This window comes from Eutrigla gurnardus (genome assembly GCF_963514095.1).
Source record: "Eutrigla gurnardus genome assembly, chromosome: 19".
NCBI classification, from domain to species: Eukaryota; Metazoa; Chordata; class Actinopteri; order Perciformes; family Triglidae; genus Eutrigla; species Eutrigla gurnardus.
In genome coordinates this window covers 1,571,780-1,596,349 of record NC_139930.1, presented here as the reverse complement: position 1 = coordinate 1,596,349, position 24,570 = coordinate 1,571,780, and the positions used below count along the sequence as shown (strand labels likewise).

Sequence of the window (24,570 nt, the reverse complement as noted above, 5' to 3'; positions counted from 1 at the left end):
ATATCGATCATCATTTGAAAGATCTACCATCTAAACAGTAGAAGGGGCATGGAGTTCTTTACCCCTTTTTATGTACCTGTATGTATCCTTATTATTACTTTTACTTTATTAATCTTGGGCAACTTAAGAAACCTTAGATTTTATTTATGTTAGTGAAATCAAATATTAATCGAATATGTGAATCACACGTTAAAATCCCAATGTGACACCTTTAAAATGAAAATGACCTTGAGTTCTTCAGATTTGTTTCCAAATAAATACACCGTTCTCCTGTAAATTTACCTCCAGTTATATGAATAACCAAAACTTTTTTTTTTCTCTATGTTGAATTCACAATTCAACATAGAGAAAAGATCCTGGTCAGAAAACAACTTCCAACACTCCCAGTATTTACTAAGCTTTGAATATCCAATAAAAGCTTGAGCATGGAGGGATAGCTAAGGGCTTCGGCCCTTCTCTGTCGAAAAAGGAGGTGTTGAGAGGGGGAGGATGCAAAGGTCCTGACCTGACCTGAGGTCTGATGTTGACCAAGGCACAAACAAATCAAACAAAATCAGACTATTGCTTGGTGAGTGGTTGATATGAATGTGTATGTGTGCATGTAGGTGATGTTGGGTACCAGTGAGGATAGTGTTCAGTGTGTTGGTTTAGTCCACTATAGTAGGTTGGGGGGCTTTGGCCCGCTGCAGGATGAGTGACAGGGGGGTGTTGGTTGAGGATTGTGCTTCCAGTATTGTGTTCTTGAGGGCTGGGTTGTTTGTGGCTTTATTAAAGTCCCAGTCGGCAAGTCTGGCGGATCGAGGGCACTCTGTCAGATTTTGAATGTTTATGTGACGGGGTCAGTTTTTTAGTGTGCTTATTTTGTGTGGTGTGTTGTGATTTTATCGATTTTATTGCATGTTTTAGTTTTGTGGTTTGTGGTGATTGTTTTAAATGTTCCCTTTTTTACGAAGCTGACCTTGAACTGCACACGGACGCACTAATCAGCGCAACAAGTCGCAGGTGGTAAAAGAAGCAGGTATTAGGGGTGCAGTCGAATAGTCAAAAAATAAGGTCCTAACTCCTATTCCTAACTCCTATTCCTTGACCTCTGGGGAAAACGTCACGGGCTTAAGGAAAGGCGATAGGAGAACTCAAAAGGATTTAGGAAAAGACGACCGCGGTGCTCAGAGAATCCGACCGGACTTTGACTAAGCTACGTCATTATAACGCGGCCGCTGATGATTGACAGCTGATGATCGGCACCGGCGATTGACGTGCGTCTGCGCTGGAGAAACTACAATAATGGACTACAAAAAACGCGTTGCCCACTTCTCCCCATGTTGGTTTTATCAACAGCTGGTTCACTGACCGGCTTCAGGTCCAGCAGCTCCTCCTTCCTGTTTGACCAGTTGCTTTATTTAAGTTTCATTTGTGGTTTTAAAATACCATTCAATTATTATCACTGTCCACACACATTTATCATCACTATTCCAATTACTATATGTCTGCATGAAAGTAATTGTTAAATATGCAAATGCACATTTCGTTTGTTTTCAAGAACGGCGGGGTGTGCGGCACTTTAGATGTTGCTCTCGCAAAGAATTGTGGGTCGGCGTTATCTCCTTTCCTTTCGCATAGGAAGGTCCGTTGCATCCTATGCTAAAGGAGCTCTGAAAGGAAGCATTGGAGCTCCTTTCCTTTGCATTTAGAGAATTTGAACGGCTCTTATCATGGCGGCCACTTGTTTACTTCCGGGTCACTTCTTCAGTTAGGAACCTTCCTAAGCAAAATAGACTATTCGACTGCACCCAAGGTCTTTTGATTTAGGAGGCAGAGTGGAAAAAAGAGCAAACGAAGACGGCAATGGACCAGGGAAAGGGCAGGAAGGACGGAGGGAGCGTTGGCTACGACGAAGTGAAAACGGTTTCCACCGGCCAGAGTAGAGGGGAAGCACCGTGGGATTGTAGAGGGGTGTATGTCACGACGCACCCGTCTCCCGGTTAAGTACCCCTCTTGACTATTTTAGAGGACTGGTTGGCTTTTATCAGGAACTTTTAGACTCTGGACATCCCTGTCTGACCCAATGAAGTTTAGCCCCCCTAACTACCCCTGTTCTTCTGCCCCCGTATATGTGTGTCGCAGCGACTGAGGGCCTCTTCGGACGCCTGGACGAGTGGAGGACGGACCAAAGGGCCGTGGGACATTGGGAGAGACTTGGGGCTGGGTTTTGTAATAAATCTTTTAAACTTTTAACCCAATTGTGTTTTTGACTCTGCTCAACCCTGATTTTAAAAGAACCTGTGTTTTTACTAGAGTCCTAGGCTCTTTTTGACCGAGATGGCGTTGTCGGCAACTTTTTAACATTTTATCTATATAATTCTGTATCTATTTTAATATTTGCAATTTTTAACCATGCCACATTTACAACTCTCACGCTCCTCCCCCATGACCACCGAGCTCCTTCCCCTCGACTTCATGCCCTTTGAAATCCCTTAAATCACACCACCTTTGAAACGTGGGTCCGATGTTGACTCTGGTTTTATCACGGGCACCGTCGCAATCATTCTTTTTTTCCTTCTTTTCCACCGGTGTTTTATTTTCCTTGGTTGTTTTGGACCTCCTCATTTCGGTTTTTAACGAGGAATTGGAAGCTTGTTGCTACTTCCCTCCGCCTCCCCCCTGTGATAGTGGTACAACCCATGGGGGGAGGGGCTCTGTGTGCATGAACACAGCCCTGCAAGCTGATTGGACAGGATGATCTGGGCGCTGTTGATCTTTGCAAAACAAACAGGCATTTTTTTCTAAAACTGGATGATTTATGTTGTTCTCTCGGACCATAGTGTCTGCTTCAATGAATATGATCAGACAAATATTGCCGACTGGGTCTTTAAGGTATTTCTTTTTTATTCTTTTTCTATGATTATTTTTTAGAGCACCGTTCAAGTGGTAGACAATGGATGGATGGATGGAAACAGGGAGAGAGAGGGAGAGGACATTGCGGGAAACTGATCCTGGGCCGGGAGTGGAACATGGAACCACCGCATCAAGGACGTTGAGCCTCTGTACATGGGGCAGCTGCCCTAACCACTGCGCCACCGGCCGCCCCAGGACTTTAAGGTATTTTTGTGTTATGATTTGGTGTCTTTGTTTGATGGTTTTGATTCCTGTTACGGTGTGAATGTAGTGATTGCTGATGTAGTTGGGGAGTCGGTGAGCAAGTTTGAGTGCTTTGTTTTGGATAATTTGAAGGTTTTTCCAGGCGGGGACTGAGGATTCAAACAGAGGACAGATGTAGGCCAGGTATACTTTAATGATTTTGGAGGGTGATGCGGCATTTTTACCACAGAGGGCTTTCAGATGGTTTAGTCTATTGTTTACTTTTTGGTTAGGTTTTTGATGTGTTTGGTCCAGGTCATGTTGCTTTGGAAGGTGATGCCGAGGAACGTGGCTTCTTTGGAGATGGTGATGTTCTGCTTGTTTATTGTTAGGTTGATGTTGGCCTGTAGGTGCTGTTTTTTGGTAAAGATGATACATTGGGTTTTGGCGGGGTTAAGTTTGATTCTCCAGATATTTGACCAGTTTTCTACTTCTTTGAAGCATATTGTAAGTTTTTTTTGCTGCAAGTTTTGGAGTTCTTGAAGATGATCACTAGCAGAGATCGTCTGCAAACTGTGATACTTTGGCAGTGGTGGCTGGGGGGTAGTAGATGTCTGAGATTTTTAAGGAGGAAGAGGAGTGGACTGAGAACTGCCCCTTGGGGGACTCCTGCTTGGGGGGTGAAAGGTGATGAGATGGTGGAGGCGACCTTGACTTTGATTTGTCTGTTACTGATTAAGCTTGAGATGATGAATTGAGTGGGCTTGGGGAGTTTGAGGTTTTTGTCCAGTATCCTGTAAATTAATCCATTGTGCCATAGTTTGTCAAAAGCCTTTTCTATGTCATTTAATAAGCTTGAGGTGTAACTTTCACCTTTATATCTTTATACTTTGGTTCCGCCCTCTGAGCTGTCAATCACAACAGAGCCAAGAGAGCCGTTGGGCTGAGTGTTATTACACCTGGAAAAATTGTTCCTTACAAGAACTACATTTCAAATTTGAATTTGAGTTAGAAGGAGGATTTTAATGACGAGGTGAGTTTTAACTAAACTTGCCAAACATTTTCAGGTACATTCTGGAACATGTATTGATAAAATAAACAGACAAACAACCTCAGATATCAAGCAACGTTGGTAAACATGGTACAGGTTTATGTACTGGTAGGGTCCTTTAATATATGCCATTTCCTGCATCATCTGGGTTTGTGATGGTTCAACAAGATCTGTCCACGTGAGACAGGTGAGCGAACCAGGAAAGCACCAGGCTTGAATATATAAGGACATTTCTACTGGCTGTTTTTTTGCAAGGCTAACTGAATCTCACATCATATTTATAAGAATAAGAATAATCGATAATTCCCCTCAAATGCATTTAGACTAAAGTAACAAGCCTCTTTTGAAAATGAAAGGAGTAGAAAGTACAGATATTTGTTTTATATTGATCCCATCTCTGGGTATATATGATCTTAAATACAATGTGACCTTTAGGCTGGTAACATCTCTATGACGATTTTTTAATGTCTATCTTAGTTGGAGAAGTTTATGACTAGATATTTGTACGGCTCGTCGCACGGAACATAACATCTGTACAGATCGTCTTCCATGACGCAGTCAGTACGGTTTGGAATGGCACTTCATGTGGCGGACCCTCCACCACGCAGATGGAGTAGCGTTGGGTATGGGAGAGGGTGAAGAGGTTACCGTCAATGTTCTCCATGTTCCCAAAAAATAACTGAGGCTTTAGCGACGCTCAGATGAAAGGATATGCAGCAAAATTATGGCATCTGTCGACTTGATAATATACTGGAACCATGTGTTACCTACTCGCTCTAGATAACAGGAAGTTAAGACTCAGGATCAACACCCGGAGGCAGCGGCATGCTCCAGTGACGTTGACTTGACGACGTACCGATCCGTTCCATTTCACACGAGCTTCCTGAGATCGGTTTAGATCTACAGACAGCTAGCAAACCGTCGGTGTGTTTAATGAGTCCAGTCAGCTCCTCCAGAGCTAAAGTATAGACGGGCTTCACCGCTGGGTCAACGACCATCAAATGTATTTCTCTTTTGTTTTAATAAATGTCTCGTCACACAGTCCACATACGTGTTTTAAGGTTTTATGTGGAGTTTTCTTTTGTGGGGAATCAGGCATACTTTAATGACGGGGCTCGACATTCCATCCAAACAAGTTTCCTCCCGACACTATTTTGCTGCCGCACCACAGCGGCTTCCAAAGCTTAGCGCCACCCAAGACCATTGTGATTGGTTGAAAGAAACACAAACGAGCCAGAGCAATATACTGTAGCCTCTTCTACTGTGGAGAAGGGTCTGGCAAAGCCAGACTAGCTACTCGCCAACATATGAATGAAGTGGCTCACCCTCACATACGCACAGAGGCGCTGTTTGTGAACAGGCAAGGCAGGCAACTGCTTGGGGCCCCGAGTTGCCAGGGGGCCCCCGAGACTCGGCCCGAGGGCTGTTTTATGAATGTTCATAAAATCAATTTGATGCCGGTAACATTTAATTCACATTCGGTTAGTTTGCAAGCTGAGCTGGACCAGCCGCACTCCATTGGCCGTGACCAACTCGAGTGCGGCTGCCTGGCCACTGCCATGGACGCGGTTATGGTTACTTTGGTCAAGAAAAAAAAAAGAAATGCAAGTGTCACCTAACGTTAGTTGCTGTCCTGTCCTCCTTGACAGGAAGTAGCAGCACTCTATTAAATTAATAGAGCTAGCAAAGTAATAGTATTAATTTGCTAGCTACTGTATTAGGGTAGAAGAAAGTAAATAAGCAAACTTATTATATTACAGTTTTGAAATGGAGTATTCAATATTACAATATCAGTATTGCAGCCCCCTTAACAGCTATTTATATATGCAACCATTTTTCTTTTCTTATCTTTTTACTTTTTTATTCAGTATTTATTGTAGTTTACTTGTGTCCATGCTTGCTGTGTTTGTCTGCTGTGTGGAAAATGGGTGTTTGTTGAAGTACAACATATTTGGAGTGATTTGGAAACAGCATTTAAGCAATAATCTATGAATGCTGTCAGCAATGAATAATGAAAGCTATGCTCAAGGAGAACAATTAAAAATCTCTCTCGTATCTCTCTCCAGGATCATTACTTAAATTTATGACCACAAAACAGACAGCTGTGCCCCTACCAAATGCTGAAGATGAAAATCGTAAGTCCAGTAGTATTCCTCTCTAATTTATAGCATATGCCATGCCCTGTAAAGAGTCATTATGTTTATTATTATTTTTGTTATTTCAGTCCCAGGAACATCCTCCTCCTGTGGGACAGTGGCCACTGGGCAGGAAGAGGCACCAACAGAGGCACATCGAGCGCCCACTCAAAGTGATAATACTGATGACTGTGAGTTCAATAGAGTCTACTTCAATTGATAACGTAACATGTCCTGTAACAGTTCTTTATGACATATATATACTCTGTTGTTATTTTTTGTCATAGCAGTTCCAGGAACATCTTCCTCCTGTGGGACAGTGGCCACTGGGCAGGAAGAGGCACCAACAGAGGCACATCGAGCGCCCACTCAAAGTGATAATACTGATGACTGTGAGTTCAATAGAGTCTACTTCAATTGATAACACGTAACATGTCCTGTAACAGTTCTTTATGACATATATATACTCTGTTGTTATTTTTTGTCATAGCAGTTCCAGCAACATCCACCTCCAGCGGGACAGCACCTCCTATCCCTCATCCAGGCCCGGTTCCAGAACAGAATGCCTTGGGGTGCATCTGAGATTACAGAGGGTGCACCAGTACTATACTAAAACCAGCTACCCAGCTTCAGTTCAGACTTCGCTTTTATACACACAGGCCTCTCTACCATAGACAAGCACTTCTGCGTAGTTCTACTGACATGTTGGGACAACAAACATTTACTGTGCTTAAAAGATGGTATCAGGGTGCGCGCATTTTGCACACGACACACGACGCGGCCGGCCACCGGCCGCCGAAGGCTATCACAGCAGCGCTGATATAGAGCGACAACATTGCGACCTCGAGCGTGATATTACTTTATACAACAGTTATATTTCGTAAAATGTACTGTTAATAATAATAATAATTGACAATAGATTGTGATTTGTTTGTTTATTTAATCATATAAACGGATGAAATTGCTTCCGCCAACAAAAATAGATCCCCACTGAGCGGACTGTTGCCAAGCAACATATAAACAAAACACCATACATAAATGCGGAGTGATTTTGACAGTTTGGTGAACAGTCAGAGTGATGTTGGAAGCTCATATCTCAACGGTATTTAATGGAAATTGTCACAAGTTTAACTACAATTTGTTTTGTGAGCAAGTATTTTATTATTTTTATCATATTTCTAAAAATGAAAATCTTTTTTTTTTTTTTTTAATTGAGGGTGCAAACTATTTTTTTGGGGGTGCAATGCATGCTTATGCACCCCCGTAGAACCGGGCCTGCCCTCATCATGATGCGTGCCCTGCTACTAAAACAGGTTTGACCACATCAGAGGATCCTGCAGAATGGCCAACTGTTCTAAGCCATACCGAACTGTGCGCATTAGTCACAAAAGGACCCATACAGATCAGAGATGTAGTTTTCCCCCAGAATTCGGAGAAAAATCCACGTAGATTCACAAAAGAAAACTACGAAATGGTAATGAAAAATGGGGAGAAGATACAGCGAACATGGCTTCTTTATTCACTTAGCACAGATTCTGTCTTCTGTTTTGCGTGCAAACTTTTTGGTTGACAAGAAATTGCACTTACCAAAGGAGGTTTCAGAAACTGGAGGAATCTGGCTGGACATCTAAAGGATCATGAATATTCCAAAACACACATTACCTGCATGACAAGTTGGCATGAACTCCAAATGAGGCTCAAAACTAAAACGGCAATCGATCAGCTTATCAAGGATTTAATGCACCTTGAGATGCAGCACTGGAGAGGTGTCATACTCAGAGTGGTTGCCATAATATGCCACCTTGCTGAAAGGAACCTCGCTTTGAGAGGCCAAACAAATGTGCTATATGACCCACACAATGGCAATTTCTTGTCACAGGTGGAATTAATGGCACAGTTTGATCCAGTCATGAATGAGCATTTGAGGAGGATTCAAAACAAGGAAACAAAGGTGCACTACCTCAGCAGTCAAATCCAAAATGAAATCATAGCACAAATTGGAGACAAAATAATTGATGAGATAGTCAAAAGGGTGAAAAAAGCAAAGTACTTTTCTGTCATAATGGACTGTACTCCTGACATTAGCCACACTGAGCAACTATCTGTTGTCTTGAGAGTGGTTAACTGCGAGCCATCAGTTGGTGCATCTATCTCTGAACATTTCGTAGGATTTGTGGATGTTCAAGACACTACTGGCAAAGGTCTGTGTGACACACTACTGGAGAAACTGAACAACTTGAGCTTGAGCATTGCGGACTGCCGTGGACAATCCTACGATAATGGGAGCAACATGATGGGACATAAACAAGGGGTTCAAGCAAGAATATTGCAAATGAATGAGAAGGCACTGTGTGTCCCATGCAGTAGTCACACTCTAAATCTGGTTGTTGCAGATGCTGCGAAATCGTCAGTCATCTCCATTTCCTTTTTTGGTGTTCTCCAGAGACTGTACAATCTTTTCAGCTCCTCTGTGCAACGCTGGGCAGTTCTACAGGAACATGTCAAACAGTTAACAGTAAAGTCTTTGTCAGTGACCAGATGGGAGGCTAGGATTGACAGTGTGAAAGTGGTGCGTTACCACCTGCCAGATGTCATACAAGCTTTGTCTGGTCTCCAAACACTTGCAGTGCAGAAGAAGGACTCAGAGACACTGTCCACAGCAACCAGCATTAAGGGTGAACTCATGACATGGAGTTTTGTACTGTGCACTGTAATCTGGTACAACATATTGTATCAGATCAACCAAGTCAGCAAGATTCTCCAGAGCCCCACTGTTTCACTTGAAACACTTAAAAGAGAAACAAGCACAGTGAGAGTGTATCTGGAGAAGTTCAGGGAAAATGGGCTAGCTGCCTCTAAGACTGATGCTAGAGAGATAGCAGAAAAACTAGAGATTGACATGACATTTCCTGAAAAAAGAAAGCGCAAAACAACCAGGCAGTTCCTGTATGAGGGCAGAGAAGAAACCCAGTCCACTCCAGATGAGCACTTTAACAGAGAGCTTTTTCTGCCCCTAGTGGACACAGCCCTCACCAGTTTGAATGAACGATTTTCAAAAATGGAGGATGTTTATGCCCTTTATGGTTTTATCTTCTCCAAAGAAAATATGTCCAAGACTATTCAGAGTGGCAAACTTGAAGACAGCTGCAAGAAACTGGAGAAAAAGCTACATGACATTGATTCTGAAGATTTGGTTCTTGAGATCAGGGCTGCTGTCCATGCTTTTCCTGATGAAGCCTCTGTCTCCCCAGAAGATATGCTGAACTACATCTACAGAGAACGGCTTCTTGATCTGTATGGGAACCTCAGCATTGCCCTTCGCCTGCTCGTGACTCTTCCAGTCACTGTTGCCTCGGGAGAGAGAAGTTTCTCCTCCTTGAAACTAATAAAGACATATCTCAGGTCAACCATGTCTCAGGAGAGACTTTCAGGACTGGCTCTCCTGTCAATAGAGCGCAATGTAAGAAGGGCTTTGGATCTGGAGGACATTGTTTCTGGATTTGCTGCAGCCAAGGCCCGTAAGAAGCACTTTTAGAGCCAGTGCCGATGAGAATTGTGTGGGTTTGTAATCATTGTTTTGCACATTTTGTAGATGTATATTTTCAACTAAGGCTTTGTTAAAGTTATTTCTGTTATTTAAATTTGTATTTTATATTTGATGCCAAATGTGCAGACAAGCACCTTGTTATTTAGTTAGTTATTATATTGTTTTTATTGTTCTTGACATTTATATATGCACATTTTGAATATAAAAAACGTTGGTTTCATACATCTTTCGTTGGCGTCAGATTATTTAGAAGATTATTATTGTTATTGTTTAGTCAGAAGGGCCCCACTGAAAATTTTGCTTGGGGCCCCAACAGACTCTAGAATCGCCTCTGCATACGCACGAGAGAAACATGCCGTTTAACCTGACGGAAGTCGACAGAGCAAGTTACCTTAACTTTCTCTCCATCTCTACATGTTGTTGTGTCCTTTCACTGCTGAAATGTTCTCAATGCAGTACTTGGATGATGTTACAGCCAGGGTTGATCTGTTGACTTCTGTAGTGCGTGCATGTTAAATAAAAAGTGCAATAATGTAACCGCTTTGGGGTTCTGTGAGAATCTCTTTCATAACCAAGCAAAATGAATATTTTAGAGCCGAACCTTGGGGCTTTACTCTCTAGGCTAATTGTAGTGGCTCAAGATTTAGCTGATAACTTTCAACTTGAGCTGTTTACCACCAAATGATCAATTGTCCAGCTACTGAGGTTGAAACCAAAGCTGGCCCCTCATCACTGACGCAAAAACCATCTGATTCTATATGCAGCCGGAGACTCAATTACCCTTAATTACCGTGTGGCCAGGCGGGCTACGATCTGAACCCACCTCATTAACCTTCGGCTGTTTGATTTCAGACCACACCTTATATACACCAGCGAGCTCTGCCATATATCTGGCCTTCCCATCACCACTTTCAATGGAAGCCTCACCATGTGTAACCACAGTAAACTGGTAAATGTGAGAATGTGTTGTTTAGTTCTAGATGTCTTTCATCCTGCCTCTGCCCACTCAGGGCATGGTGATGTCTGGGGGCAAAATAGGAGGGAATCAGGAAGGTTTACAGGGACTGCCAGACCTTTCATTATGGGTCTCTGTCGTCAAAGTCTATATTCAGTTCAGGGGAAAGTGAGAAAGAGTGACATTTTAGGTTTAGATGATGACTTTAAAACTTACACTGTGTTTGTTACTTGAGTCACCTAACGGTCGTAATAGATCATTAGCCACCAAAGGATCATTCTACTTCATTCAGCTGGGTTCTACTTTAATATATAAATGTACTGCTGTTGGTCAAGATGTACACAAGGGATATGAAACAATGTTCTTGTTTCATATCCCATCTGTTAAAGACAAATTTGGGTTGCGTCTGACATATATATGTATATAAGAAGTGGACATTGTCATCGTGATGTCACCCATTGGTTTGTGGACTACAGTTTTGAAGCCTCAAGTTCAGCATTTTTGCTGTCGCCATCTTGGGAATTTATCAAAGTTAGATTTCATAACTCAAGGTAGACTTTACAGCTCAGTGTTGAAGTAATCTCAGTAGCTAGTTGCATTAGTAACGTGGTTGCGACGGCTGAGGTAGCGAGGCCCCAGTAGCGACACCAATGGTTAAGACCTGTCAATCACAAGGCAACCATGCCCTAGAATATCCTGCTTTATAGTTTATTTGACTCTTAATGGGAATATAATTTACTAAATGAACATCATGCTGTCCGAAAACATAAACTCATGTTTACAGTGTTTATTGAGATAATAAATCAAGAGAGAAGTAGGCTCATTTCCTCATAGACTGCCATACAATCATACTTCGTTTTGTAACCAGAGGAGTCGCCCCCTGATGGCCAGCAGAGAGTATGCATGTTTAAGGCACTTCACCATTGCCTTCACTTTTCAGAAGCAGAGGTTGCCGCCTGGTCTGAAATCGCTCACTCCTTCACTACTCCCTACTCAATATTCAGGGAGTTTTATTAACTATTTATTAGCTCTCTCCACTTCACCCAAAGTTGTAATGCGTTGATATCATGCTGGGAGCCCTGAAAGTGTGAGTTTCCTGAATAAGACCCACTGTATCTGGGGATTTATTCATGGTGGTGATTGATTCAGGTCCAAATCTTGACATTCAAGTGCCAAGTAATCAAATTCTACATATTGTGTGCCATCGGTGTGTGAATGAGTATACGTTTAAATCCTAATGTGGCAGCTGGCAGCCTCTACCATCAGTGTATTAATGTGTGTGTGTGTGTGTGTGTGTGTGTGTTTGCGTGTGTGTGTGTGTGTGTGTGTGTGTGTGTGTGTGTGTGTGTGTGTGTGTGTGTGTGAATAGGTGAATTTACACAAATAAGCTGATTGAGTAGTTGAAAGATTAGACAGAGCTATATAAATGAAGGTTATTTTTGACATTAACTTGATTTTATTTTTAGTCGCTTACACTATTGTGCCATACAGATATTTTTTGTTTCAACAACAATTCATTTGCTCTCTTCCACTACACACACAGAGCCTGGTGTTTATGTGCCCAGCATGCAGAGTAACACAACCCTCTCGAACCAGTTCTCAAGTAGTTCCAGTGATTAACAGGCTCTTTTTATTCCTCCTGCATTAGCCTGCTTCACTCTGACCTGGTAAAAAAAAAGACAAAAACTTCCTTTTCTTCAGACAGTGAGAAACAGTGATGCGTGGGGGGGAGGGGGGCAAAGAGGAGGAGGAGTTTAGAGATAATAAGATGCACACGTAAAAAACCCTCGGCCATTCAAATCCGCCATGCTAGTACCTTTGTGAAACTTGACCTAGATTGCTGAAACTCCAGGAGCTCGGGGCTCAGAACAGACGTTTCTCTTTCAAACGAACATACAAAAAGGACTGCACTGTGCCAGGTCTTGGTCACAAGGCTGCGTCATTATCTGCTGCAGCAAACAAAACCGTGAACCTCCGGCATCTACTTTTGGATTGACACTGATACAACAAGTCATGAAAATAAATTTGAAAAGCTTCTTTCACACCTCACACCGAGGGGAAACAAGTCAATCTAGTAGAGGAAAAGCCTTGATTGATAGTTACTGAGAGTTGGCTCAGCTCTGACTGGACACGCTGGAGACAGACTGGGAACCGAAAACACCTTTCAGAATGATTTGTAGGATTTCCAGTAAGAAAACAACATCTGTAGCATTCCTCCGGGTTTCAGCTGGAAAGGAATGTGTCTTCCTCCAAAGTTTCATTCTCTACTACAATAAAACTATCGTTAAATAGCATCTCTGCATGAGGAAACACCACCACAAATGCTTCTGTCAGCTCTCCTTTAATGTCCTTATGAAGACATTATTCATTCATAATGAAGAACACCAGTTTTGCATATCAACATCAGTGCCTTCTGTGGCTCTTTTTTAGAATAGATCTTTATTGTCCACTTAGAGGGAAATTTGTCTTCGGTCACATGACGTAAGAAAACTACATCACAATACAAGAAGAGTCAGCAGACACATCGATGAAATACCATTCATACAACAGTCCATACAACAGGCAGAGCAGCTGTATCACTTCCTGCCATGTTTGTGGATTACATATCATTTCTTAGAGTGAAGGATGTTGATGGCCTTTTTAAATGTGGTTTTGGTTGCCAGAGGCACTGAATGGCCTTCTAGAGCTCAGGAGCTCAAACTGCTGAAGAGAGGATGAGAGCAATCTGCCAGGACGCTCCTCGCTTTCTTCTTCGTCCTTTCAGTGTTGAGTTGTGTCAAAGGTTTTTGGGATCTGCCAACTATTTACTAGAGAGTGTATTCCTGGATCTACCATTTAAATGAGCGTACCAGGCAGGAAGATGAAAAATGAAAACACTCAATAATAGCTTTGTACGTGTGTGTAGAATCTGCTGACTGATACCGAGGCTACTAAGTTTCCTTAGAAACTAAGGAACCATTTTTAGATCTGAAAAGAACCCTGATGATGTCAGAGTGATGTCAGTGTTCAGCGTTGAAACAAAACATTTGGAACAGAACGCCTGCGTTACAAACTGTTGGTGTGACGTTTGTAAAAGCGTGCGTTTGTGTTTTATATAATCCTAGCTTTCCACTTCTTTTTCTCTTAAGTATATTGTCAGTCAAATTTCTTGTGCAGGCATACTTGGTCTTCTGAACAATGAACAATAAAAATCACAAAATTTGAAGTTTGAAAGTTTGAAAAACACCAAATTTTGTAAACTTTTGTCTCTGATAGAAGACTCACTCCATATACACAACAAATGCATAACAACCAAGTCACACTGAGTCACTATAACAGTAAACTGTATGTTTCAACCCACTAAATAATTGATAGGACTTATTCACTCGATTTTCCTCAAACAATTCCATTTTAAGAAAAAAAGTGCCATAATTGAATAATCACGAGAAACAGGCCCCATTCTGTGTTTTTTTTGGTATAATCAAAATGTTTCATTAGTCACAATGAGGGATGCAACCATACAGTTAGCCCACGGTTCAATACGTACCTCGGTTCTTGGGTTTCGGTTCTGTTTCGGTACACATTTTGTGCATAAGGAGAAAACAAATTGCTATTTATATATTCCAAAATTATTTATTACTTTGCTTATGAGCTAAAATATTGTTTTTAACATTAGGACCTATTCAAGGGTATTGTATAATAAAATAAATAAAAGTATGTAATAAATAAAAATAAATAAAAAAATAAGTTTGGCCTCTCCAACTTCCACTCAGTGACTGCATTGGTCAGTTTCTCTGCCAAGTGAGCACTTGTATGACATTCATACACGGGCGGGTTTGGAGTACTGCTCTTCATCTCCACTCCGACATATAGCGGACCCTGTGAGATAGTGATAGTGAGATAAATCTCACCCGACAGGTCCAACTATCCGTGGTCAGTGCTACGCTCTGTGCTTTAGCCAGTTCCACGATGCCTTTCTGTTGTTTTATAGAAGTCAGGAATTACGTTAGTGCTGAAAAATGTGCACGATGGAGGGGAAACGCGGATCGAGCGTTTTGATTGGGTGATGGTAGTGCACAACTACGGAAAAGGGCTGCAAATCTTTAGCAATAAACCTCCCCACATAAATGTTCCCCACTGCACAAAGCGATTTGATATTTACTCTGCGTTTCCACATCTGCAGCGCCTGAACAAATGCTGCGTTCAAGTGCTTTGACAGAGCCAATTCAAAGAGAAATACAAAGCATGGAAACATGAAACCGAAAATACCTCAATTCACAAGTGCGGATTGAACCGGGCATGGCGTACCATACGGTTCAATATTATACTTAGAACCATTGCATCCCTAGTCACAATAATGTAGAAAATCATTGCATTTTAAATCTACAATGTCCATTTTACAAAAAATATTTCCCCCAAAAATTCTAAGAATTTTGCTTTTGCAATTGTTTTCATTTTTGCTATTTTTTACTAATATATTATTTTTACATTTATTTTTAAATTGTAATCATTTCATCAATATATACCATACATTTTACTCGTTTTTTGGCCATTTTAGGGACATCCATCCATCCATCCATTTTACATTTACATTTAGGTCATTTAGCAGACGCTTTTGTCCAAAGCGACTTACAATAAGTACATTTGTCAAAAGAAGGAAACAAGGAAACCACAACGAATCATTGCCGATAAAGTAAGAGCTAAAAGTAGAACAAGTGTTAGGTCCTCATCTGAGTAAACTAGTAGTTCAAGAGCAACAGTGCTACGATCAGAGTGCTATAGGTAAGGGTGTTTTTTTTTTTTTGGGGGGGGGGGGGGGGGTCATGCTAGTCGAGGTGAAGTCTGAACAGGTGAGTCTTGAGCCTTTTTCGGAAAATGGCAAATGACTCAGCTGTCCTGACATTAGTCGGGAGTTCGTTCCACCACTGAGGCGCCAGAACAGAGAAGAGTCTGGACTTTGCTGAGCGACATTTGTTTGATTTCAGCGATGGTGGTACCAGCCAGCCAGCTGAAGTAGAGGAGCGAAGTGCTCGCTTCGGGGCATGAGGTTTGACCAGTATTTGAAGGTAGATGGGTGCCGTTCTATTGATGGCCCTGAAGGCCAGTGTCATCGTCTTAAATTGGATGCGTGCTGCAACAGGGAGCCAGTGGAGGTCACGGAGGAGGGGTGTCACATGGGAGAATTTGGGTAGATTGAAGATAAGACATGCTGCAGCGTTCTGGATACGCTGCAATGGTTTAATCGCAGAGGCCGGGAGTCCAGCCAGGAGAGAGTTGCAGTAGTCAAGGCGGGAGATGACCAGTGCTTGGACCAAGAGTTGCGTTGCGTCCTTTGTGAGGAGGGTCCGAATCCTGCGGATGTTGTAGAGGGCAAATCTGCAGGATCGGGCCACAGCAGTGATGTTGGGGGTGCAGGATAGTTGGTCATCGAGGATTACACCCAGGTTCCTCGCAGTTGACGACGGCAATACTGTGAAGCCCTCGACAGTGACCGACAGGTCCATGCGAGGGCATTCTTTCCCTGGGATGAAGAGGAGTTCGGTTTTATTCAGGTTAAGCTTGAGGTGATGTGCAGTTGTCCAGACAGAGATGTCAGCCAGACAGTCCGAGATGCGAGTTGCAATGTGGGTGTCAGAGGACGGGGGAAAAGAGAGGAACAGCTGGGTGTCATCTGCGTAGCAATGGTAGGAGAATCCATGCGATGTGATCACAGAACCTAGTGATCTGGTGTATAGTAGAACAGAAGCGGTCCTAATACTGAGCCTTGAGGGACACCCGTGTCCAGAGAACAGGGTTTGGACATAGAGCCATTCCATGTGACCTGAAAGGTGCGATTTGTCAGGTATGATGTAAACCAGGCGAGGGCAGAGTCAGTTATGCCAAGTTCAGCCAGAGTGGAGAGGAGGATTTGGTGATTGACTGTGTCGAACGCAGCAGATAGGTCGAGGAGAACGAGAACGGAGGAGTGGGACGAGGCTCTGGCGTCTCGCAGGGACTCGGTCACTGTGAGGAGGGCCGTCTCAGTGGAGTGAGCAGTCCTGAATCCTGATTGATTAGAGTCTAGGAGGTTGTTCAGCGAGAGATAGGATGACAGTTGGTTGTAGGCGGCACGTTCCAAGGTTTTAGAGAGGAATGAAAGAAGAGATACAGGTCTGTAGCTTTGGATGTCTGTAGCTTTGGATGTCAGTAGCGTCTAGGGTGGGTTTTTTAAGGAGAGGCTTCGCGGTAGCTGTCTTAAAATCCGTTGGAATGACACCTGAGGTGAGGGAGGAGTTGATCAGGGTGGTGAGGAATGGCAAGATGTCGTGTGAGATGTCTTGGAGAAGACATCTCACACGACAGAAGAAGGGGGTCGGGTCGAGGGAGCAGGTGGTGGCACGGTTAGATGTAACAAGTGCGTGAACATCTTCAGAGGTGAGGGGGGTAAAGCTGGTAAGACCATCCGAGTTGAGGGTTGGGGGAGATGTCTTCTGGGAGGGAATAGGCGTAAATGAGGAGCTGATGTCGTTTACTTTCTTGGTAAAGTAAGAAGCAAAGTCATCGGCAGTAAGGAAGGAAGGGGGCGGAGGGGTAGGAGGGGTGAGGAGGGAGGAGAACACGGAGAAGAGTTTCCTGGGGTTGGAGGCAGAAGAGTTGATCTTTGCCAGGTAGAAGGCAGATTTAGCTGCCGAAACAGTTGTGAAGTCAGAGAGGAGGCGGTGGTAGTGAGTAAGGTCCTCGTGCTGGCCCGACTTCTTCCATTTTCTCTCGGACGCTCGCAACAATGATCTGTTGGTTCGCAGAGGTTCAGACAGCCAGGGAGGGGGGGGAGATGATCGCGCAGGTCGTGAGATAGGGGGACAGAGAGTGTCCAAAGAAGAGGAGAGTGAGGACATCAGGATGGAGGAGGCTTCCTCAGTAGGTATTAAGGAGAACTGTTCTGAGGATGGTAGCGAGGAGATAACAGTTGAGGAGAGAGCGGAGGGAGTGAGGGATTTCAGGTTGCGGCGGCTGGTGACCATTCGAGGCGTAGAGGGGAGGGATGTGGTGGGCTCCATGGGGAGGGAGAAAGTCACAAAGTGGTGGTCGGACACGGTGAGCGGGGTAACAGAGAGTGCCGAGATGCCACAGGATCTTGTGAAGACAAGGTCAAGTTGGTTCCCGGCGCGGTGAGTTGGTGGAGAGGGGGAGAGCGTAAGGTCAAATGCGGAAAAGAAGTCGATGAATTCAGATGAGTGCAGCTTTCCCGAGTGGATGTTGAAGTCACCGAGGACGACGAGTGGTGTGTCATCATCAGGGGAGCAGCTCAGGAGGGCATCCATCTCATCCAAAAAGTCACAGAGAGGACCGGGTGGGCGATAGATCACTATGATGTTGAGTTTGAAAGGAAGGGTGACAGAGATGGCGTGGAATTCAAGTGTAGATCAGGGTAGGTGGTCCAGAGGAAGGATCTGGTAGGACCATCTCGGTGAGATGAGGAGCCCAGTTCCTCCGCCCTGTTCGTCTTGGGGAGTGTGAAAACGAGTAGGCAGTTGAAAGGGCAGCTGGAGTGGCAGTGTTTTCCGGGGTGATCCAGGTCTCTGTGAGGGCCAGGAAGTGGAGAGACTGCAGGGAGGCATAGGCTGAAATGGTGTCCGCCTACTTGACTGCAGACTGGCAGTTCCATAGCCCCCCTAGTACTTTAAGGTCCTTACCGGTGGAGAATGGTGGGTAGCAGAGATTGGATGGGTTACAGCCTCGAGTGAAGGGTCTCCGGTGAAATCTTCTCCAGTGTGATGTTCTGACTGGGATAAGACACATGGCTGCGAGGGGGGGTAAGATGTTATGCCTACCTCGGTGGACGTCCTCGATGGACTCCCACAGATAGACTCCCTTGTCTTCGTTCAGATGGCCAGACGCTGCAGCTGACGCTGTAGTGACAGCCTTTTTAAGTGCGCAGTTTACCGTAAGTACTGTGTGTGACCCCTCCCTCTAATCAAGTCTATTCACTACACCTGAGATGGCTCAAACTTAGTTGATTACTCACGTAACATATGCAGTTTCACGACGATTTCAACAACAAGCTATCTGCACACGACTAATGTTGCAAACTAGCTTTGCTCACACAATGCCTGAACCCAAATCTACAATTAGTTTCGGACTTACCAACAACAGACAAAGCAGCTTCCTTCCTTGCTCCAGACAAAATGTGGTTTGAAGGAGGTTTACTGGCAGCCCTTTAAGCACTGTGTGTGACCCCTCCCTCTAATCAAGTCTATTCACTACACCTGAGATGGCTCAAACTTAGTTGATTACTCACTTAACATATGCAGTTTCACGACGATTTCAACAACAAGCTATCAGCACACGACTAATGTTGCAAACTAGCTTTGCTCACACAATGCCTGAACCCAAATCTACAATTAGTTTCTGACTTACCAACAACAGACAAAGCAGCTTCCTTCCTTGCTCCAGACAAAATGTGGTTTGAAGGAGGTTTACTGGCAGCCCTTTAAGCACTGTGTGTGACCCCTCCCTCTAATCAAGTCTATTCACTACACCTGAGATGGCTCAAACTTAGTTGATTACTCACTTAACATATGCAGTTTCACGACGATTTCAACAACAAGCTATCAGCACACGACTAATGTTGCAAACTAGCTTTACTCACACAATGCCTGAACCCAAATCTACAATTAGTTTCTGACTTACCAACAACAGACAAAGCAGCTTCCTTCCTTGCTCCAGACAAAATGTGGTTTGAAGGAGGTTTACTGGCAGCCCTTTAAGCACTGTGTGTGACCCCTCCCTCTAATCAAGTCTATTCACTACACCTGAGATGGCTCAAACTTAGTTGATTACTCACTTAACATATGCAGTTTCACGACGATTTCAACAACAAGCTATCAGCACACGACTAATGTTGCAAACTAGCTTTACTCACACAATGCCTGAACCCAAATCTACAATTAGTTTCTGACTTACCAACAACAGACAAAGCAGCTTCCTTCCTTGCTCCAGACAAAATGTAAAATTTCTACCGCTTATCCTGTATTCAGGGTCGCGGGGGGCTGGAGCCGATCCCAGCTGTCATTAGGCGAAGGCAGGGTACACCCTGGACAGGCCGCAAGTCTATCGCAGGGCCGACATGTAGAGACAGACAACCATTCATGCTCACATTCACACCTACGGGCAATTTAGAGTCACCAATTAACCTATCCCCATCCTGCATGTCTTTGGACTGTGGGAGGAAGCCGGAGAACCCGGAGAGAACCCACGCTTACAAGGGGAGAACATGCAAACTCCACACAGAAGGAACCCGGGCCGACCCGGGAATCGAACCCAGGACCCTCTTGCTGTGAGGCAAGAGTGCTACCCACTACACCATTTTAGGGACATGTGATACATTTTCTTTTCTTTTTTTAAATATAATTTGGGCATTTCACAAATGTTTATCATTCATTTTACTTTACTTTTTGGGGAAATATATTCAGGCATTTTACCAATATCTTTCGAGTACTGACTCATTCTCAAGTCTCCAAAACACATTTTCTGCTTTACACACTTTTTGCAATTCAAAATGGCACTTTTTAAAAGCACTGAACACGGTTCTCTGCACAAGACACAACAATCTGACATAAAGTCACATGTTAGCCATTTCAAAACACTGCCATTCAAAATGACACTACATGAGCTAATTGGCCACTATATGTGCCACAATTGTTAAGTGTTACCACTTCAATCAGGAACTAAGCACAAAAAGACCACAGGTGAGGAAGAGGAAGAGGGAGGGTGAGAATGAGAGGGCGAGGAAGAGTGAGAGGTAGAGCTGTAGAGGAGGTCATGGCCAAAGAACACAACAACTTTCAAATCTTGCCTCATGTTTTCTGAACATTTTTCTGCAATTTTCTTTTTGTAAATACAGTATATCTGCTTTGCATGATGTGTTGCACAGCCTAATTTGAAAAAATTGTTTTTTAGCAATTGGAAAAAACTGTAAGCAATTTGTTTAGAAATGTTTTGGACATTCACCATTATTTTACGGACATTTAAACAAATGACATTTAGGTTTAAAAACAATAAGGTAAAGGAAAATAATATATTTACCAACAATTTTTTTTTTTTTAGAAATATATGAAGGGCAATATCTCACTTTCCATATTTAAATGACAATATATTTTTGACACATCATATAACCTTCTACTGCCTTTTTGTTTTCGGGGGTTTTGGAGTTGTATTAGACCTGGACTAATAATAAAGCTCATAGATGGACTCATTTTGAATCAAATCAAAATAAAAGGTGATGTGAAGAGAACACAAAAGCATGAGGAAATGAAGATCTGTAGGTATATGGTTTATAAAAAGAGTAAGACATACAGTACATGTTGTAGTTGCTGTTTTGCCATATTCTCACAGCTGAACTTGAGGCCTTCTGAGCATCTTGTTTTGTTATCATGTGCACTAAATCACAAGCTCCAGCGCCCTGGGTCATTCCCTACCACACAATTTTCTCCTATTATTCCTGCTTTCCCCTGAATGCAGCCTTCCCCCATTTCCTGTTCATGGCCCCTAAATTGATCCTCAGACATATTGTTGGGGCCTGCTGACCTGTAAAACACAGTCAGTGCATCCAAATCCTTGGTGGCTCTTAAGGAAATTAAAGCCATGTGAAGGGGACAAAGGCCTAATGGAGTGACTGACCCAATAGATCTACATCTAACTACATTTGCTGCTTTTCAAGTAAACTCAGTTCTTCCCTTAATTACGACATTTCAAGTAAAAACATGTGGATCAGAGCACTGCCACGTTACTGATTTATACATCCAACATGTGGGATGTTCAGTACCATTGAACACCACAGCATGGACACATCAGGGACAGCTCACAGCTCACTGGTCTGCCTGGGCTTCAGTCTGCTATTGATCTGTGGACTGATCCAGCTCATTTATTGTCCCAGAGACACAAACCAGTGGTTACTGGGAATGAAGAGATTAAGATTTAGAAGAGACATACTAGCGAGTGCGATGTTTTTTACTAAACCTAACCAAGTAGTCTTGTTTTGCTCATCCTGAGATCACTTCTCTTGGTATATGACACTATAAATAACATTTTAATGAATTGAATACCTTCAGACTTCTTTGTGCAACCTGATGTAGAGAAAATGCTAATTTAAAGCACTTCAGCGTTGGCTTTACCTTTAAGAAAAATAAGTCCATGGGGGAACAAGAAGCAGGACTGTGTATTCCGTCCCTAAAGTAATATCAATATATATTACTTTAGTGACGGGATACACAGTTCTCAAAGTTGACCATTTTACAACAATACAAATATTTTTTTGATTATTCTACAATGTGTGTAATGGTTTTTGCTCATCACTTGAAAAGGAGACAAAAGAGAAGGAATACTCATAACATGGTTCCTAACGAACACCTCTTATTTCCATGATTGAGCCTCACATTTCCAAGTCATGCATACTACTTTCATTGGGTTCCTACTGACAAGAGAAACTTTATTACAATTTGTAAGAGCAGACAGACAGGCTGGGTCTAGTGGGGCTCAGGGGAGCCCCAGGCTCAGACACAATAATAAGCTCCTTTATTACAGGCTGAAACCAAAGACAGCAGGGCCACACCCCGTATATATCACTATGTAGGCCTGCATCCAGACACATTACAGCCGCATAAGTAGAAATAAAAATAACCCTGAACCAACACTGCTAACCCGATCAGCGTGGGAACATTTTCTCCACTGGGGAGATGACTTGAATTCTCCAGACTGAGTATTGAACTTCCATGAAGAAATCAAAATGGTGGACATACATGCCAGCTTGGAGCTCTATGTTTGGATGAACCAGTGACCTTGTTAACTGTGTTTATTATCTACACCACCAATGTACTGAAGTTACTATGAGCTGAAAGTCACCAGTTAACATGGTCACTGGTTCAACTGAAACACCTGTCCCTCTGAAATGGTCCTGATCCTGTCTGAGTGAACCTGTAACAAGCAGACATTTAGATGCTGCTCTTGTTTAATTCCATGTTCAAAGCTTCTAACTCGTCTGGATGGCTGGGACAAAACCACGCTGACATTGACAACGTGCATATTTTTGATGATGTCAGCTATAAAAGGGTCTATGGGTCACACTCCAACAACTCTGGATCCTACATTTCAATAATAATTTGCTATGTGTAGTAAATACAGTGACGTATGAAGCTGCATCTCCACATGCGGATCACTTTTACATCCATGCTAACATACAGTTTGAATAAAATGACACCACTTACAACTGATGGGTTGAAAACAAGGATTTCTCCATTGAAATATGACAGGACTAGAACGGACATTCCCATTCAAATCAACATAGCAGGGCGGCCATGTTTATGTGTCCTGTTGCCATTGTGATGGCTGTAGCCATTGTAAGAAAGCCAAGTTTGGTGTTACGGTATTTCCTATCATGGAGTAATGTTATGTAGCATAGAGCGACGGACTAAATGACTACATTTACCAACTTAATGCTTCATCCACAAAATTATCGCACCGTAGGAAAGTACGCTAGCTAGCTGACTAGCTAACAGCTGGCTGGTCAGCTTGTGTGCTAATTCTGGATCCAATGGTTCCTGTGCCTCACACCCCTGGACGAGCTACGTAGCTAACTAGCCACACACCCGGTGAGCTGGGACAATACACTTTGACACACTTGGCCCTGGGAGCCAATCAAATTAAGCAAGAGGCAACTGGAAGGTAATATTTGAAAGCTATGAATTCTGATAATATGGCTCAATGACTTAACTAAGAAAATACAACGGTGTTTCCACAAACACATGGCCATTCATAGACAGGAGAGATGACCAGGGCTCAGAGAAACTGAGTTGGTAGGTATTTACAAGCTGTAGTGATATGACCTCAGAGGAATAGGCCAAGTACAATTATATTAGCTGTGACAAACAATATACTACCAATGTAGGAAAATACATTTACCCACAATGTAATGCTGCAATGGAAATGAAGGAGCTATTCGCGGTTGGCTCATGTGAATGGATCATGTGAATGTCTGAATGAAAGGCGGAACTCTTATATATATTGTGATGTATAATAGAAAAATAATATCAGCCTCAAGTCATGGCTGAGCTTAGCCAGACGATGTGAACAATAAACAATAAACAAATACATCCAATACTATGAAGATCAACACAAATAATATATTTCATTACACACAGTTGTGGATTAAGAATTCAGATCCTTTACAAAGAAATTGTGCAACATTTTGGGAAATACACATATTGTTGTTCTGTTGTTGAGAGTTAGATGTGGTGTTACTCAAATCAAGGATGTTTCCTTGGTAAGACGTGTCCTTCAGAGTCCAGGAAAAACTCCTTCCTAGCATACGCAGAACACAATTTTGAACAAATTGAGGTGTTTATTTGTTTTAACTACATTTAGATGTTCTTGTAAAAATATTGATTTTGCATTCCTCAAATAAGCAAATTCAAAATATATAGGCCTACGAAAAATTCAATCAGATGAACAGGGAGTTTTACAATTATTATTAATTATGAACATTTTAAAACATTAAAAATGCTCTCCTCAAAGCCACCAGACTACATTGAAAAACATTTTACTCCACAGATTGTAAAACACATTTCAATCAAACACGACAGATACGACTGCTGAGGTAAAATAACTGATAGTGTACAGGTTGAAGTAATGAAGGACTCTGTCCACTGTAAAACATGTTGCATCCTGGATATTGGAACAGTCGGTGGGATGCGATGATGTAGCATTCCTGAAATTCAGCCGTTGAAAGATCCTTCGTAGACCCCTGACCTTTGACACAGAGCTTCCGTCATAATCAGGGAAAGAAGACTCC

The 24,570-nt window shown here is 42.8% G+C and overlaps 1 protein-coding gene and 1 long non-coding RNA gene across 2 annotated transcripts in view; both read right to left on the bottom strand.

Moving 5' to 3' along the window:
• Positions 1-24,570, bottom strand: part of LOC311029360 — a 200,993-nt gene that overhangs the window by 79,767 nt on the left and 96,656 nt on the right. The gene's annotated exons all lie outside the window — the stretch shown is intronic.
• megf10 (multiple EGF-like-domains 10) overlaps positions 1-24,570 on the bottom strand; it is a 96,830-nt gene that overhangs the window by 32,980 nt on the left and 39,280 nt on the right. The window lies entirely within an intron of this gene.